This window comes from Panulirus ornatus, chromosome 71, assembly GCF_036320965.1.
Source record: "Panulirus ornatus isolate Po-2019 chromosome 71, ASM3632096v1, whole genome shotgun sequence".
NCBI classification, from domain to species: domain Eukaryota; kingdom Metazoa; phylum Arthropoda; class Malacostraca; order Decapoda; family Palinuridae; genus Panulirus; species Panulirus ornatus.
This window is the reverse complement of record NC_092294.1, coordinates 13,279,904-13,295,970: the sequence shown is the minus strand read 5'-3', so window position 1 is coordinate 13,295,970 and position 16,067 is coordinate 13,279,904. Positions and strand designations below refer to the sequence as shown.

The 16,067-nt window shown below is 39.9% G+C and overlaps 1 protein-coding gene across 1 annotated transcript in view; it reads right to left on the bottom strand.

Moving 5' to 3' along the window:
- jumu (Forkhead box protein N4 jumeau) overlaps positions 1 to 15,406 on the bottom strand; it is a 267,344-nt gene extending 251,938 nt beyond the window's left edge. The window contains exon 1 of the mRNA XM_071660401.1: positions 15,321 to 15,406. The gene's annotated coding sequence lies outside the window, so the exon portion shown is untranslated. The remainder of the gene's footprint in view (positions 1 to 15,320) is intronic.
- Positions 15,407 to 16,067: the final 661 nt, after the last annotated feature.

Sequence of the window (16,067 nt, the reverse complement as noted above, 5' to 3'; positions counted from 1 at the left end):
TTACCATCAAACTAGCAATTAATAAACCAAGATTAGTGAAGCAAAATGCTTTACTTTCAGCACTCCAAGTCACTGAGCATCATTTTTAGAGTTACATGAATATCTGATTTCCAGTACGAGGAAGATTTGCATAAAGCATGGGTTCTTCTTGGTGTACTACTTTCCTCTGTCTGATTCTTTAAACAGTTATCAAAGACCCTTCCTGAGGGCGCACTCTTCTCTCTATAGCTCACCCTGTCTCCTGGGTCTATAATCTTGTCCTCCCACCTGTCTTAGGTTCTTCTGTCTCCTCGTATTATTAACACTTTTGCATCCGTCTGTTTGTATTATTGTTGACATAATTTCCTCTACAAGAACCAGGACGAGAAGGGATAAGAGGTGTTCATGGGACAGATAGAATTGGAATGAAGTGGCATACGGGGGATGACGTGTTATCATTGTGAATAACTAGGGAAAGCTCATCAGTACTTGGAGATCCTTTCTTCCTATTTTGATGTTTATATTACAAAACGCTTAACACCTAAAGCAGAAGGCTCTTCCATACTCAACATTATAGATGGAGACAGGATAGTAAAGCAGAAGGCTCCTCCTTACCCACTACCACAGATGGAGACAGGGTAGTAAAGCAGAAGGCTCTTCCTTACCCACTACCACAGATGGAGGTAGGATAGTAAAGTCGAAGGCTCATTTCCATCTAAAGATTTCCTTTTCCTTCTTTCTCAGATTGAGGAAGGATCCCTATTCTTCCTATAAACTGGCATGGGACTCCTGCTGCTGCTGCTCGAGGAAATGCAATAAAGCAGACACTTCTTTCCGGCACCTGTGTCCCTCCAGGCTAAATTGTTGACCATCTCTCACGAGTTGATGCTGTTACTGCTGCCGTTGCTGCAGCAGCAGCTGGTGCTACAGTCACTTTGGTTTACACCTGCTGCTGCACACGTCTATCTCCCATGCCTACAGCTGTCGCTGTCGCCGCTGCGGTTAATGACACTGCTGCTGCACATGACCATCTCCCACAACTTAATGCTGCACACGATTACTTGTACCCCATGGCAATCTCCCACAACGTAATGCTGCACACGTTTAACCTCTCACCCCATGATGCTGCAAGCCCCCCCTCCCCTACATCAACAGCTGATGCTGCACGTACCCCTCCTTCAACCAACCTCTGCTCCACGTATCTGATTCCATAACAACCTCACATGATTTTTCACTAAATCGCTCCTATACCTCTCGGCGCAAACGAGCCCCATACGTAGCCATTACCCTCTCAAACATACGTACGAATAACTGTAATAACATCACGGGAAAATGATATAGGTCTGTAATGGTAAATGAAAAAGATCTGTCAAGAGAAAATTTTAAATATCTGTGACAGATATGGATAAAGATCCGTGATAGAAATAATGAATAACTATAAAGAATGATAAAGAACCACCCTAAAAAGGATGAAGGTCCGTTATCGGTTTATAGGAAAAGGTATCAAAGATAACAGGATTTTTTGTTAACGTAGTCTTGTCATGACTTCTCTCATGGCACTGTCTGCCCATCTGGAACAGTCATGAAAAACCTAGATTGAAATCCCCTGCTCAGTCAGTAGCTGGGATACATCAAGTTTCCATTGAACACGACGGCACGACCCTTGAGCACGACGGTATGACCCTTGAGCAAGTAAGTACGACACACACACACACACACACACACACACACACACACACACACTTTTCCTGGAGGATAACAATATCTTGCCATTATAAAACTCAGTTCCACTGCATAAGTTTTGCGCAGGAATAACTCAGCTCATGACATTTCCCCTGAATTCATTTAAAGTTCCTCTGCTTAAATGTTTTGTCCACATCCTCTCGCTTTTTCCTACCCTTGGTGAGGCAGCTTCAGCACTTGGGGGACTTAATTCTGTGCTACAGGGCTAGAAACCAGTTCCTCCCAGACCACTACATAACTAACACCACCAACACCCAGGTAGAAGCATCAAATGCTTTTACCTGCCTCACACGTCAACAGTTTCCACTCACAGATCAAGTGGACATCCGAGAAAAAGCTCCTGTGTTCGTTCTTTCCTCTGTTTATAGATTCAAAGAGTGATAATACAGGAGGGGTGGTTTTTCCAGTACCCCTCCACTTCCCCTCGCCTTCTATGTAAAGCAGAAAATACGAGTCTCAACCCCAACGAACAGTGTTGAACACCCTACTTGTTCTTTCTTAAATATTTTCGATTTCTTCCTCGATAAAGAGTTTGATGATTTGATAGTGACAGAGTTGTAAACAGTAATCACAAGGCTAACTATAAATGGCGTAGTTAAAGATCCCAAAGAATATGAATTAGAATTCTATACGAGAGTGAGAATTCAATGAAATATAGAAAAAGGCCAGAAGTCTGTGTGATATAGAAGAGAGTCAGGATTCCAATGAATATATAACAGGTCGGTATTCTATGAAATATAAAAGAGGGTCAAAGTTCTATAAATCACAACAAGTCTTGGGTGTTACTATATGCATTAGATCTTTTCCTTTGCTTCATGGAGTTGTACTGCCAGGTCGCAACATATTGCCTGGGTTAGCAACATTCATCTCAGTGTCCATGAGAACCCAAAGACTTCTTTTCAGCTAGAAACAAAAGCCTTATGAATTAATTTCATCACTTATGATGATGATAGATGATTGTATAGATCTAACCTGACTATTCCTTGACTCTATCACTTCGAGAGGGTAAGATATCTGCTTTCAAAAGCTGATAAAGTCATTTTTGTCATTACCCATTTGATACCAACGTGATAAACGAAATGATATATCTATCTTAAGTGCCACATAAAAACAAAATAAACAAGGACACAATCGCTCTTTTACTAAGACAGGGTTACGAGATCCTCCGGTATTTTGTACATGCCTGAGGGAGAACAGATTAACCAGAGTTTTACAAATATCTCAGGACAGTATCCCAGTCCGAAGCCCCCAGGTCCGGGCCCACCAGTCCGGAGCGAATAAATATGTTTTTCAGGATCCCATAACCCAAACATCCTGCAGACGATGGGAATCCAGCGGAGCGCGAACGAAATGCCTACGCGGATTTCCTGACTGACTTAGTTCCTTTAGGGTAAACAGATTCATTAAAACATTACGTGTATTTGAACGATATTCACCAATATTTTGATGTGATTTTTATTTCAAAACAATGGATGATGAATATATAGATTCTATCAGTGTTCGAAGATTGTCGCTAAGTGTATATAAGTTGGCAGATATGAGCTGGTGATTCCTAAAAAGATGTGGTTCAAAGTGAAGACATTCTCTGAGAACAGGAATCACGAAACATCTGCTTCGATAAAGCTGTTGTGGGGTGTCCATTCTCGTTTGAAACTCCTCCTTAATTCTTTAACCAGACCATAGAATGAAAAGGTTTCTAGATAAGTGATGAATTTTGAATGAGGTAGAAGCCAAGAGTTGTGTAAAGGTTATGTGGGGGACAGAGGAAGGCGGATGTGTGGAGTTAACTACAGATGCCTGAAAGGATTCTTCCAGTGTTTCACAAGCAGATTCTCGTCATTGTTTCATTTACTTACTATTCCTGTGCTGGAAAGATAGCTCTTTTCCATCAATTTTCAGTTATGTCTACTGTCGCTATTGTTCTATATGTGTATCTTTCAAAGAACTGTTCACTGTCAATATGAAACTGGTTTGAAACCTTAATGAATGTGATGTAGTCACCCTTTACTCTTTTCTCTTCCATGGTGGAGAAATGTATGGCTTCTAACCTCTGTATTCTAAGATTTCTAAATTCTGCTACACCATTTTTGTCGTCCTCCTCTGGAGCTTCTAAATCCGTTCTTCGTGACCAAACTTGATAATCATATTCTGGTCTTAGCCATATATACGATGTGAGCAATTTCCTGAATATTTCCTTACCCATGTAACTTGAACATGTTTCCTTCATTCATCATATCAAAAGTTCGAATCATTTAAGATTATTCTGTGTGTTTGGGTACGAGGAAGAAGATAGGATATTTAAGCTTGACAGACTCCCTGTGGAGGTACGTCAGAGCCAGACAAGGTGACGCATGTGTTGCTATAATGTCCCTCCCTCTGTCCCTCGAAGGTTGGGTTCACCTGTGGACATCAGGTGGTGAGAAGACCTGCCCTGAAGGTGAAGTCTGGTCCGTTGTGTGGAGCGGGGCCAGAGCTGCTGCTGCTCCCTCCCCAGCCAGGGGGCGTGGTGGTGTCCTCTCCCATCAGTGAGGCATCTAGCTGCTGCTGCTGCTGCTGCAGGCGTAAGGTATGGGGAGAGGGGCGTGGAGGATGGGAAGGAGTTGACGCATACCTCTGGGTCCAGTCCAATGTCGAGGGGAGAGAGAATTTAGAACCGCCTGGAGAATCTCCTTGGGTTGGGGAGCTGAGAAACGGCGTCTCTCTCTCTCTCTCTCTCTCTCTCTCTCTCTCGCAGTGAGCGCTACGCGCTAGTCCTGCCTCATCGAGGATCACGCTTTACGTACTCCCTCTCTTTCTCTCTTCCTTCCTCTTTCCAGTGAGTGCCACAAGCCAGCACCTAAATAATGAAGAAAAACTTTATCATAAATACTCGTAGGTAGTTTTTTTTTTCTTCTATCTTCTCTCCCTTTCGAGTTAGAGTCACCATCAATCACAGGAAGACTCCTCTGCCATGGAACTGTTCCAGTCTGTTTGTTCGTGGTCTCCTGGAGGCGTTGGTCTGGAAGAGAGGGTCTTTAGACTCCTCGAGGGATGGAAGGTCATGATGGAGCTAAGTCAGTCTCTTTTTCTGGCAGCGGTGGAGTGATGGCGACCTGAAGGGGACTGGAGCCATATGTCTGCTGGAAACACATGAAAGGATTCCAGCCAAGTGTTGCGTGGATGTGTTGGAGCGACACTGATACAGAAGGAAGGGTAAGGAATGTTGCACTAGTGTTGCTAAAGCGTTGAATAAAGGATGTTGCATGGAGTTTTAAAAGGGGGGAGGGAGGAAGGGTGTGTTGCAAGAGTATGTTTCTGGAGGGTTGAGACAGAGAAGTGTTTGATTAAAGAGTGACAGAGAGTGGGTCAGTGTTGCAGATATCTGTTACGGGGGATAGATAACAGGGGAATGTTACAGGGAAGGGTGGTAGATATTGTTACTGAGGAAGGTGGCTAAAAATGTATTATTTATTCTATATATATAAATGCAACCCAAAATACTCACTGGTATCACTTCTTAACACCTCAACCCCACAATATCCCCCCAGGTACCCCACAATACCTACCTACCTACCAACCTACAATACCTGCCCACAAATCCACAATAATCGTCTTGATGCTTAGAATTACTGAGGTAAACCAGAAAGACATATTAGACGAGTAATGAACTTATCATATCCCATGAGGTCGCACGCACCACCTCCTGACATTAAGACGCAAACAGCAGTGTGTGTGTGTGTGTGTGTGTGTGTGTGTGTGTGTGTGTGTGAAAACGTGTTTATATAAACGTAAAGGAAAAACGAGAAACAGAGAGACAGAGGAGCACAAGAAATAATATATCTTTTTCATCTTACACCTCCGTGTGTGTGCGTGAGACAAAGAAGGTGTTCCCTCTGGCTTTCTCCTTCACCCTGACCAAGTCTGTGTTTTTACGTCAGCGTTGCAATGTCATGACTGTTTTCCTCTCGCCTGATGCCTGTTGCTTGCTGCAGGCATCCTCTAACTCATACGTATATATATATATATATATATATATATATATATATATATATATATATATATATATATATATATAACAAAGCCTAGGTAGTCATTAGAATATGGAGAGGGAACTAATTTGTTTGGCAAGACCCCGAGGAACTTCATTCTTGACCCTATGTCCCTCTACCCACAAATACAGCTAGGTAATCCTCTACATTGTATAAAAATTATTCCTACATACCACAATTATCTTATCTCCTTCCTTGTATAAGGCTGAAATTCTCGTTTATAGCCTGGAATTACTTGGTACAGACATTTAGATCTTCTAAGAGGACATGGGTTGTTTAATTTGTTTAGGGATGGGGTGGTTAGGGAGGTAAATGCAAGAGTTTTGGAGAAAGGGGCTAGTATGCAGTGTGTTGTGGATGAGAGTGCCTGGGAAGTGAGCCAATTGTCGGTACCATATAACGTCTGTGCTCTCGATTAAGATCAAAGTTTGTTATCTGTTTTCATTAACCTGATATCTTATACGATCCTCACGTGGGATCCACGATATCAGATGGGTTTTAGGATCATGACATCATGCTCGAGGGATTTGCTTTGGCTTAATATACGGAAGAACATGATTACCATCATAAATGACCATTTCAGTGGATGTTGAGATTTAGGGAACCCACCATGTCCCTCTGGTCTACAGTTCTCCTGGTGTCGTGTTGATTAACATCATGTTAAATATAGAATTTACCGCAGTGTCGTGATACTAATTAATGCTCTCGAAGGCCTGGGGCCATAGCAGGAAACTGCAAACCTCCAGAATTCAAACTTTCAGCCACGATATGTGAAAAGCCCCACCATGGCGTCTTGTTTATTGGAAAACGTTGGCAAGAAATCATCACAATTAGTGGCTCATTGAAAGGCCTGTAGTAGTTGGGCTTCTGACAACATCTGGTGTATTGCTATTCAAGTCACGGTCAAAAAGTGCGTATTTTTCCTCCTGAGATGGTCGAAGTTACGATGATTGGACGAGGAATAATGAGAAACTATGGCAACTCCATCAGGATCTGAGAGACGTGAAGGCAAATCAGAGACACAGTGTTGGCCCACATGGAACTTCTTTGTACCTCAAAGAACAAACTCTGTTGATCAAACTATTAATAATTACGGACTTAAACTCACTCAAGATACGACAGTCTTTACGTCGGTGTTACGACAGTGTCTACGTAGATATTGCGACAGTGTCTTCGTCGGTATTACGACAGCGTCTACATCGGTGTTGCGAGCGTCTTGGTCGGTGATGCGACAATCTCTTCGTCGGTGTTACGACAGTGTCTACATCGGTGTTACGACAGTGTCTACGTCGGTAATACCAACATAACTGGTCTTTGTACTCCGCTTTGATGAGCTTGCTCAGCCTTCACCACTTTGTATGATTCTTATGTTTATGTTCCTCTTGTCTGGTAAAATAAGAAAATTCTCTTTCCTTCACGATGGTGAGGATAATTTTGCAAAAGGCTCCTTGGTTTTCATTACGGTATGTGTGTGTGTGTGTGTGTGTGTGTGTGTGTGTGTGTGTGTGATTATCTTGTGGTGCCCTACACTACCTAAGAACATTCACAGTGTTTTCTATGGAAGTTGTTCACCATCAGCACTACAGAATGTCTGATATGAGGATAAGAACAAAGCCGAGACCACTATACGTGTTATCTTTTCCAATTTAAACCCTTAATAAAGCAGTGTTGACCACATTCGAATCTTTGGTGCATAGATTCCGATATCCTCATAATTCTGTATCATAGTCATATAATTTGTAAATGAACTTGAAGTTTGATGTACCTAACGAAAATACACTATCATTTGTTTAGACGTGGCAGAACAGCTTTAAAACGTCACGAATATGTAGTTTATCACTTGTTTGAATGATGAATCGGTTTTGTAACACATTACAGAATATTCACTGTATATTCGTGTCATTATAAATCAGCTTTGAGACGTCTGACGAACAAATACTCTACCTTTCGTTCAGTCGTGAAGATAATCTAAGATATTTTACGATCGTTTACGGCATCGCTCAGGGCTTCATGAACCGGGTTTCGAAGCCTCGTTACCAGAACACAGACACAGTTTCGTTCGTGTCGTTTCGAAACACCTGCAGGAGACAGTTCGCTTCCCAAAGGATATTCTGGAGGCGGTGGTCTAAAGTTGGGATGCTCAAGTTCTTGAACTTCCCTTAATTAGAAGTTGGTAACTAAAGAGAAGTTGTGAAATGACTGATGTCCAGATCCTCTAAGAACACCGCCCCAGACAGTCATTACAAATTAAACCTTTGTCTCCGTCATTATGATCATCCATGGGATGTACGACCCACGTATCTCCCGCGCGTCGTAGAAGGCGACTAAAAGGGGTGCGCAGGGAGCAAGAAGACTGGAAACACATCCTCCCCTACTGTATCATCACATTCGATAAGTAGGAACAAAGGGAGAGGTCAAATGAGGAGCTTTGCTCAGAGGGCCAGAGAGTATCTTTGCTTTACGACATATCCCGAGAAAAATACCCTCTACCAAATATTCTCTGTTAACAGTTTTACGTCGGCAAAATATTCGGTGACAACAGAATTTTTACTCCAAATATTCTATCATAACAACCTCTCTTCAAGTATTCTGGGTAAAAATCTTTCTTCACCAAATATCTTGTGGTAATATCGTTCATCAAAAAATTTATGGAAGGATTTCTTTTCCACCTTTCCTTTCATCTTCATCTTTTCTTCATTCAGTCTTCTAAAACAACAGTCTTTCTTCATCCCCATTCCTCCGAGTCGATAGCTTTTCTTCACCAAGTCACCTAAAACACCAGCCTCTCTTTACATATTCCTCTAAAACACCAGATTTTCTTCACCCATTCCCTTAAAACAAGATTCATTCTTCATCCCCATCCTTCTAAAACACCAGCCTCTCTACATATTCCTCTAAAACACCAGATATTCTTCACCCATTCCCTTAAAACAAGATCCATTCTTCATCCCCATCCTTCTAAAATATCAGCTTCTCTCCACCTACTCCTACCAGCTTTTTCTTCACCAAATATTTTCCATGATAGGATCCTCTGTGAGAAGAATATAATACACGTAACATCATTTCTCTTGGAAGAAGCACATCCTGTTTGTGGACGGTGTGTGTGCGTGTGTGTGTGTGTGTGTGTGTGTGTGTGTGTGTGTGTGTGTAAGGGGGGGCGGGGGAAATTTCGCACGGCTCGTATGTTTCTCATTAGCCTGGAGACACACAAATCATGGGATGCTTGCATTATGCAGCATATTACAGCACTCCTGGCCAGGACGTGGGGGACCCCTGTGTAGGAGACACGTGGAGAATCTGTTTTCTCAGATCATTTCTGAATTCAGGTTTTACAGTATAATGCTGCCATTTCATGTATCCACATGACCAGTTATCTCTCTCTCTCTCTCTCTCTCTCTCTCTCTCTCTCTCTCTATATATATATATATATATATATATATATATATATATATATATATATATTCATCCTGGTTGAATAAGGTGGACTCCGTTAAAGCCTGAAGGAACGAGTCTTTAAGTATAAGCAAGAAGCCAAGAGTTTTATAAAGAGCAAATTTACATACATTTCACTACGGTTTTATGAACTTAAATATTCATGATTCAGACTTAAGATCAGATGAAGTTTCAGAAAGGCGAGAGAATGAATTTTTTGCATGATTCAGTCTACTTGTGTCTGTTTGTGTGTGTCTGTTATTATCATTATTATTTCTATAATTATAATTATCATTATTATTATTATTATTATTATTATTGTTATTATCCTTATTACTATTTTTATTATCATTATCACTATCATCATTATCATTACTCTTATGATTGTCAATACAAATGGATATAGTAGCAGTAGTAGTAGAAGTCGTTGTAGTTTTAAAAACAATATAACAAAAATACTAATGATATCAACAAATAACGCATTATAATCATTATTCTAAAAGGAACAGACTATAATTCTCTCTCTCTCTCTCTCTCTCTCTCTCTCTCTCTCTCTCTCTCTCTCTCTCATACACGCATGATATATGAACCTGGTGACCGTACAAAATGTGACTCGAGGTGCAAGATTCCCTAAGCCCCATTCTCTAGGAGGGTGTAACTTAGGTTCAGAGTTCCTGTCGAGGTAAAGAAGAAGTATTTTCTCCTGGTAATTTATACCAGACGCGTCCTGACCAGAGTGGTGTTGAAGCAGACGGCATCTGATATTTATCATATGTGCTGATAAAAGATTCCGTCACATATTTTGCACTCAGGACCCATATTTAATATTAGTCCTTTACTGTAAATCTTGGATATTATTCATCGACACAGGCTTAGGGATGTGGAATTGCTGCGAGTGTGTGTGTGTGTGTGTGTGTGTGTGTGTGTGTGTGTGTGAATATTCGTATGTTTATATGCGTATGTATGTGTGTACCTGAATACAACTGTGTCTGTATGTATGATATATATATATATGTGTATGTATGTGTGTGTATATGTGTGTACATATGTAACTATGGGTGGGTATGTATACAGGTTTGTGAATGTTTGTGTGTATGAATAATCCTCTCCATATGCACGTGTGTGTGTGTGTGAATATATGTCTGACTGTATAAGTTCTGGACACGCGCAGGTACTATGCAACGCACAAAAGGTTAAAGAAAAAACCTAGAAGATACTTTAACGTTTCACCAAATTTAGTTCCTCTCAAATCCCACTATTTCCCTTATTCGACATGGCGCCTTAAATTGCAGTGTGACAGAGCAATCCTGCTATATTCCCTTTATGTGGCATATACGAGGCTGCCCACTGGGACTCCGGGCCACTTAAAGGGTTTGGAATAACCCTGGATGAAGGGAAGGAAAAAGGTTCCTTCTGGGTTTAATGTACTGAAGTTGATGGGAACCTATCACACACGGAGGATATCTTTGGAGGAGATATGAAAGATGATGCAATTAGGTGAGGGTTCAGACACACCTCAGTGAGTGATGGTGAAACAGTTAATTGAGACAGTTAAGTCATATAACTCTACATATATAACTCTCCTTATTCAGCCCAGTAAGAAAAATGTAAACACAATACTGATGTCAATAATCTAAAGACTTTTGAAGGTTTTACAGACTCGGAGAGAAAATACGGTATGTTCCAATAATGTTAATGGATTTCTTTGTCTATCTTTTCCTCACTCAAAACTCGAAATTCAAACTCCTTAGAACATAAAAAAAAATCATATTTTTCATATTCATTCACACTTAGAATTATGTATCTTGTTTGCTATCAATCTTCTGTGGATAAGACTGGGTTAATTGGTTAGCCTTGTTAATCAATGATTTAATTACGGTGATGACTGAGTGTACGAATACTAAGAATTTCTAATGAGGACGGATAATTATGTTGCTCTTTCCTCCTACACCTCTATATCTTAGTTGGAAGTGTATATATATATATATATATATATATATATATATATATATATATATATATATATATATATATATAGGCACTGTTACCGATAAAGATTTCTGTGAATATCACCTACGTCAATAAAGAGGGATTAAAGTGTTGAGTTTCCGCCTTCGAAACCCAAGTGTTGCAACTGCTCATCAAGGCGACGGTACGAGGCAAAAAATAAAGAAAAACCCCGAGATTTTTACCGGGAATAATGAGTTATCTCCGTCTTGGTCGAGATCTTCGCTCCAGAGGCCCTCACAGTTCTATTGAACCAGGGTCGTGGTGATTAAGCCTTAAGTCTGAGGTTCTTAAAGTCTGTTTTTGATAAGTGCTTTCAGGTTCTCCAACCTCACGACCCTGTTGTAGCAAAGGCTCCACAACACTAAAATCATTTATGGGATTTAAGGGAAGAAATAAAGTTTATGATTCCCAGTAAACATATAAAGGAAACAATGTACGTTTTAAACAGATACGTAACCATTCAAAGCCAACATGAAGAAACATCGAATAAATAAAAGAGCATTTTGAACAAACAAGATACAATGTCTAACAAACGAGAGAAAATAAATAATGAGCAGACCAAAACATTTAACAAACAAAATGAAACATTTCAAAAAACAAGACAAACTCTGAAAATAGGGTATTCCTTTTTTTTCAAAAAAAGTGAATATCTTTGAAATAGAAATATAAAAAAACAAGACAAAATACCAAAATACTGCGTGAACAAAACAAATTTATCTGACACGTAAGAAAACGGACTAAACATCTTACAAACAAGACATAATATTTAACAAACAAGGAAAAAAGTCAGCAAACAAGGAAAAATATTCAACATACAAGGATTCTTAAAGAAGCATCTAAGAAACTACCGTGGTTTAACGCATGATTTAGATCTCAAAAGAACGAAAAAATAAAAATGAAAAAATCAAGGTTAAAGGAATGGCTTTAGAAGAACAGAAGCCTGAAATAGAGAAACCTAATGGTATGATACGAGCCAGCAATGTCATGAGTGGGTTAACACTTTATGAGCCTGGAAGATCGTCACCATTAAAGTCGTATCTCCCGGTCTTAAAAAAAGAACTGGAGAGCCAAATGAGAGAGAAGACCATTAAATTGTGGACTGAGCCTTTGATGTTGATCCGGGTTGACGAGTGGAAGAAAGATGGAGGCCGCTTCCAGTGGGATATTTGGAAGGTTACGACCCTGGGAATATTCGCAGAGTTCCAACTACCGAGATATTTGGTAGGAAACGACCCTAGAAATATATGGTACCCGCAATGATATTCGACTTGGTGACGTAAGCCATATATATATATATATATATATATATATATATATATATATATATATATATATATATATATATACCCACACAGAGACACACCTCTGTACCGCTTTACGTACTGCCAGGAACTGAGCGTTTAAGTAAAAATCCTCGCTTGGCTGCTTCTATCCGTACTCTTTCTGTCCTATTCCGCATATATATATATATATATATATATATATATATATATATATATATATATATATATATATATATATATATATATATATATATGTCAACAATTACATAACAATATTTGCACATTAGAACAGAAATTAGCATGGAGTTTCTTTTCAGCAATGAAAAGTAAAGAAAATGACACTTCTGGAGAAAACGGATCTGGACGCACCCCGAACTAAAGAAAAGGTGATCGTCCATGCTCTTGTGTCGCAAAAAAAAAAAGAAAGTGATGAATAACGAACAATGCACAAGCGAGGAACTAGAAAGTGTTCCTTTGTTCTAGAAAATGATGATACAGTTGCAATAGCATTACAGAATATATATATATATATATATATATATATATATATATATATATATATATATATATATATAAATATATATATATATATGTGAATATATATAAATATATATATATATATATATATATATATATATATATATATATATATATATATATATATATATATATATATATATATATACACACGAATGTAGCATACATGAACGCTTTCTTTTATACGACAAAGAAGCGCACATGGTAACAAAGTGTACAGGACAGGTAACATTAGAAGGTATAAGACCCCGTAATGCGTGAATGACAAGGAGAGAGATTGTTCATTACGCATTATAAGTACTTTGTCTGGCGCAGGGATCAAGTTGCCTGGAGAGAGAGAGAGAGAGAGAGAGAGAGAGAGAGAGAGAGAGAGAGAGAGAGAGAGAGAGAGAGAGAGAGAGAGAGAGATCCCCTGCGTCAGACCAGTGTTCCGACCATTACCATGGTGACTATAGCTCTTCCTCGCGCTGAGTTCTCTGTAACAGTCTCTCTTCACTGTTCTCAATGACCTCAGTTCTCGTAGGGTCAGAGCGGGCATCATACTTAAGCTCCAACGACCTCGTAGAGTTCTGCTGTTGCAGGAGGGTGATGATTGCGTTTAGAGACAGTCTCGTAGTTCATGTACCTATCATTTGACACGGTGGCACCACCGTTGTGCCTTGGGGGATTTGTGTTATGACGTAATTGTATGTGTGGGGAAGGAGCGAGTTTGAGAATCACAGAACCTAGCCTCTTATCCGGGCATTTTTACTATGAAGGTTTGTACATTCGCTTCCCTCTGGCTTAGGTTGATTCATGGGGTCAACATCTCCGTAGGTGGGGTAACGCTTCCTCACTTTCTCCTGCATAACCTCCACCTGTGTAGTCTTGTTCTGGGTTCTCTGACACCTTCAAGGAACTGTTCCATAGTTATGTTGTTATTCTGTCCTTCTTATCCATATATCTTCCAAAATGGGCAGATGGAGAATTTTCCTCTTCCTCCTCCTGTGGCTCATTCCACTCAGGTCTGGTGCCATTCTTGCTGCATTACTCTGGACCCTTTCCAGCAATTCAATGTGGCTCTTTAAGTGAAAGGACCGGAGTGTTGCAGCATATTTCAGCGTAGGGCGAATGTACGTCCTGTAAATCTTTCTGAAGATGAGGGGCAATTTGACACTGGGCAAATTAATGTTTGCTTCCCTCACGATCCTTCCCACACACTCTCCTGGTGACGAGTTTATCCTGATGTCAACCCCTGTCTTCCCATTCCAGCACGAATCTTGCAGTTTGCTTCCCCTGACTTGCCATCTGCATTGCTTCAACCCCTTCCAGTCTACATGACTCTAAACGTACAAGTTTCATTAGCTATTTCTCTAACTACCGCTCTACCCTGTTTAGCTCTCTTGACTACAGACCTTCGCCCTTCACACACCTTCACCCTCCACACACCAGCACCATCAACTTCACACCCTAGGGAGCCATATGTCACCAGGATCCAGGCCCTCCAGCTGGAACTCTACAAGGCCTGAGCCCCACATAGACTGGAAAGTTTCGTGGACAAACAGTCTGGAATACAAATTAAACATTTCCTATTTGCTGGAAGTTGGGAAAAACTTTTTCTTTTTTTTTTCAAAATATTGTGGACTTCGTTACTAAACTCAATTTTTACTTGTATGGTTTATATACGGCAGAAATCACAAATTGTTTCGGCAAATGTTTTTGGCGACAAAACCTCTAGACTGTAAATAGCATTTTTCCTTTTTCTTTCGTTACTCCGAGAAAATTCGATTACGTGATGCACGTACGATATAGATATATGCTTCTGTTATACAGACATTCGTCGGTCTTTCACTTCTAAAACGAATATCTAATAGTTAGATACCTAATACGGTAAATCACAAATGTATTCTAGTGGTGTGGTCGTCAAGGTTGTAAAATTCTGCATTGTTCTTGGTAAACATGAACATATGAAAATGCAATTATTGCTTAACAAACTCTAGACATTGAAAATTATACCAGAATAAGACATACACACAAAAACAACATTAACTAAATGGTAAGTGATAACTAATGGCTAAGCCTCTGCAGGGAAGTAACTTTCCCATGAAAATGACATTTTATCTGCTTGCCATCAGAAATCTCCCACAACTCAGAGAAAGGCGGATTTCCTGTCACTCTCAGCCATTTAACTTTTGGCTAACATATCCCCCGTTGTTTCTACTTGGAAGAGATAATTCATCTCTTCAAGTGGCTTTACTTACCTCACCGCGAACCGTCCACGTCGACAAGAACTAAAGTTATAATGAGAAAACATCTTAGATTCACTTACCTGATCTTAGATGGCGAATGAAGTGAGGCGTTTCTCTTCAAGTCGAAGACTTTGGTCAAATGCTTAAACCCTTATGGAGGCCAGACCTGAAATCAAATATATAAAGGATTAAGGGTTAAAGACTTAGAGAATTAAGACAAAAAATGATCCGAATGTTAAAGACTTAACGAATTAAGAAGACAAAAAATGATCTAAATATATTCGAGGAAGTGAAAAATTAGCCTCTTAGGAAAGGACAGCCCGTAACTGTTAGAAAACACAGAGAATCATTTTTTCCTACATTTTCTGGATCCTTCCAGCAATTCTATGAGCCTCTTTCAGTAAAAAGACAAGACTATTGCTGTATATTTCAGCACAGGGCGAACATACGACGTGTTTAACTTATAAACACCTCACAGTCGACGCACGTGAGGGTAATGTGACAGTTACACCCCTAAGGAGCCATACATAGCCAGGATCCAGACGCCAGCTGGTAACTGACAAGACCCGAGGCCACATAGACCGGAAACTTTCCTCAGCAAACGGTCTGGAATACAAATGAAACAATTCTTTTCGGCAGAAGTTGGAAAAAAGCTTTTTTTTTTTTCCAAAATATTCTCTAACCTTCGTCACCAAACTCGATTTGGACTTGTATGGGTTTTACACGGCAGAAATCACAAATTGCTTTGGCAAATGTTTTTAGCGTCAAAACCTCTCGACTGTTCATAATATTTGGTTTTTCTTTCGTTTCCCTCAAGAATTCTAAAA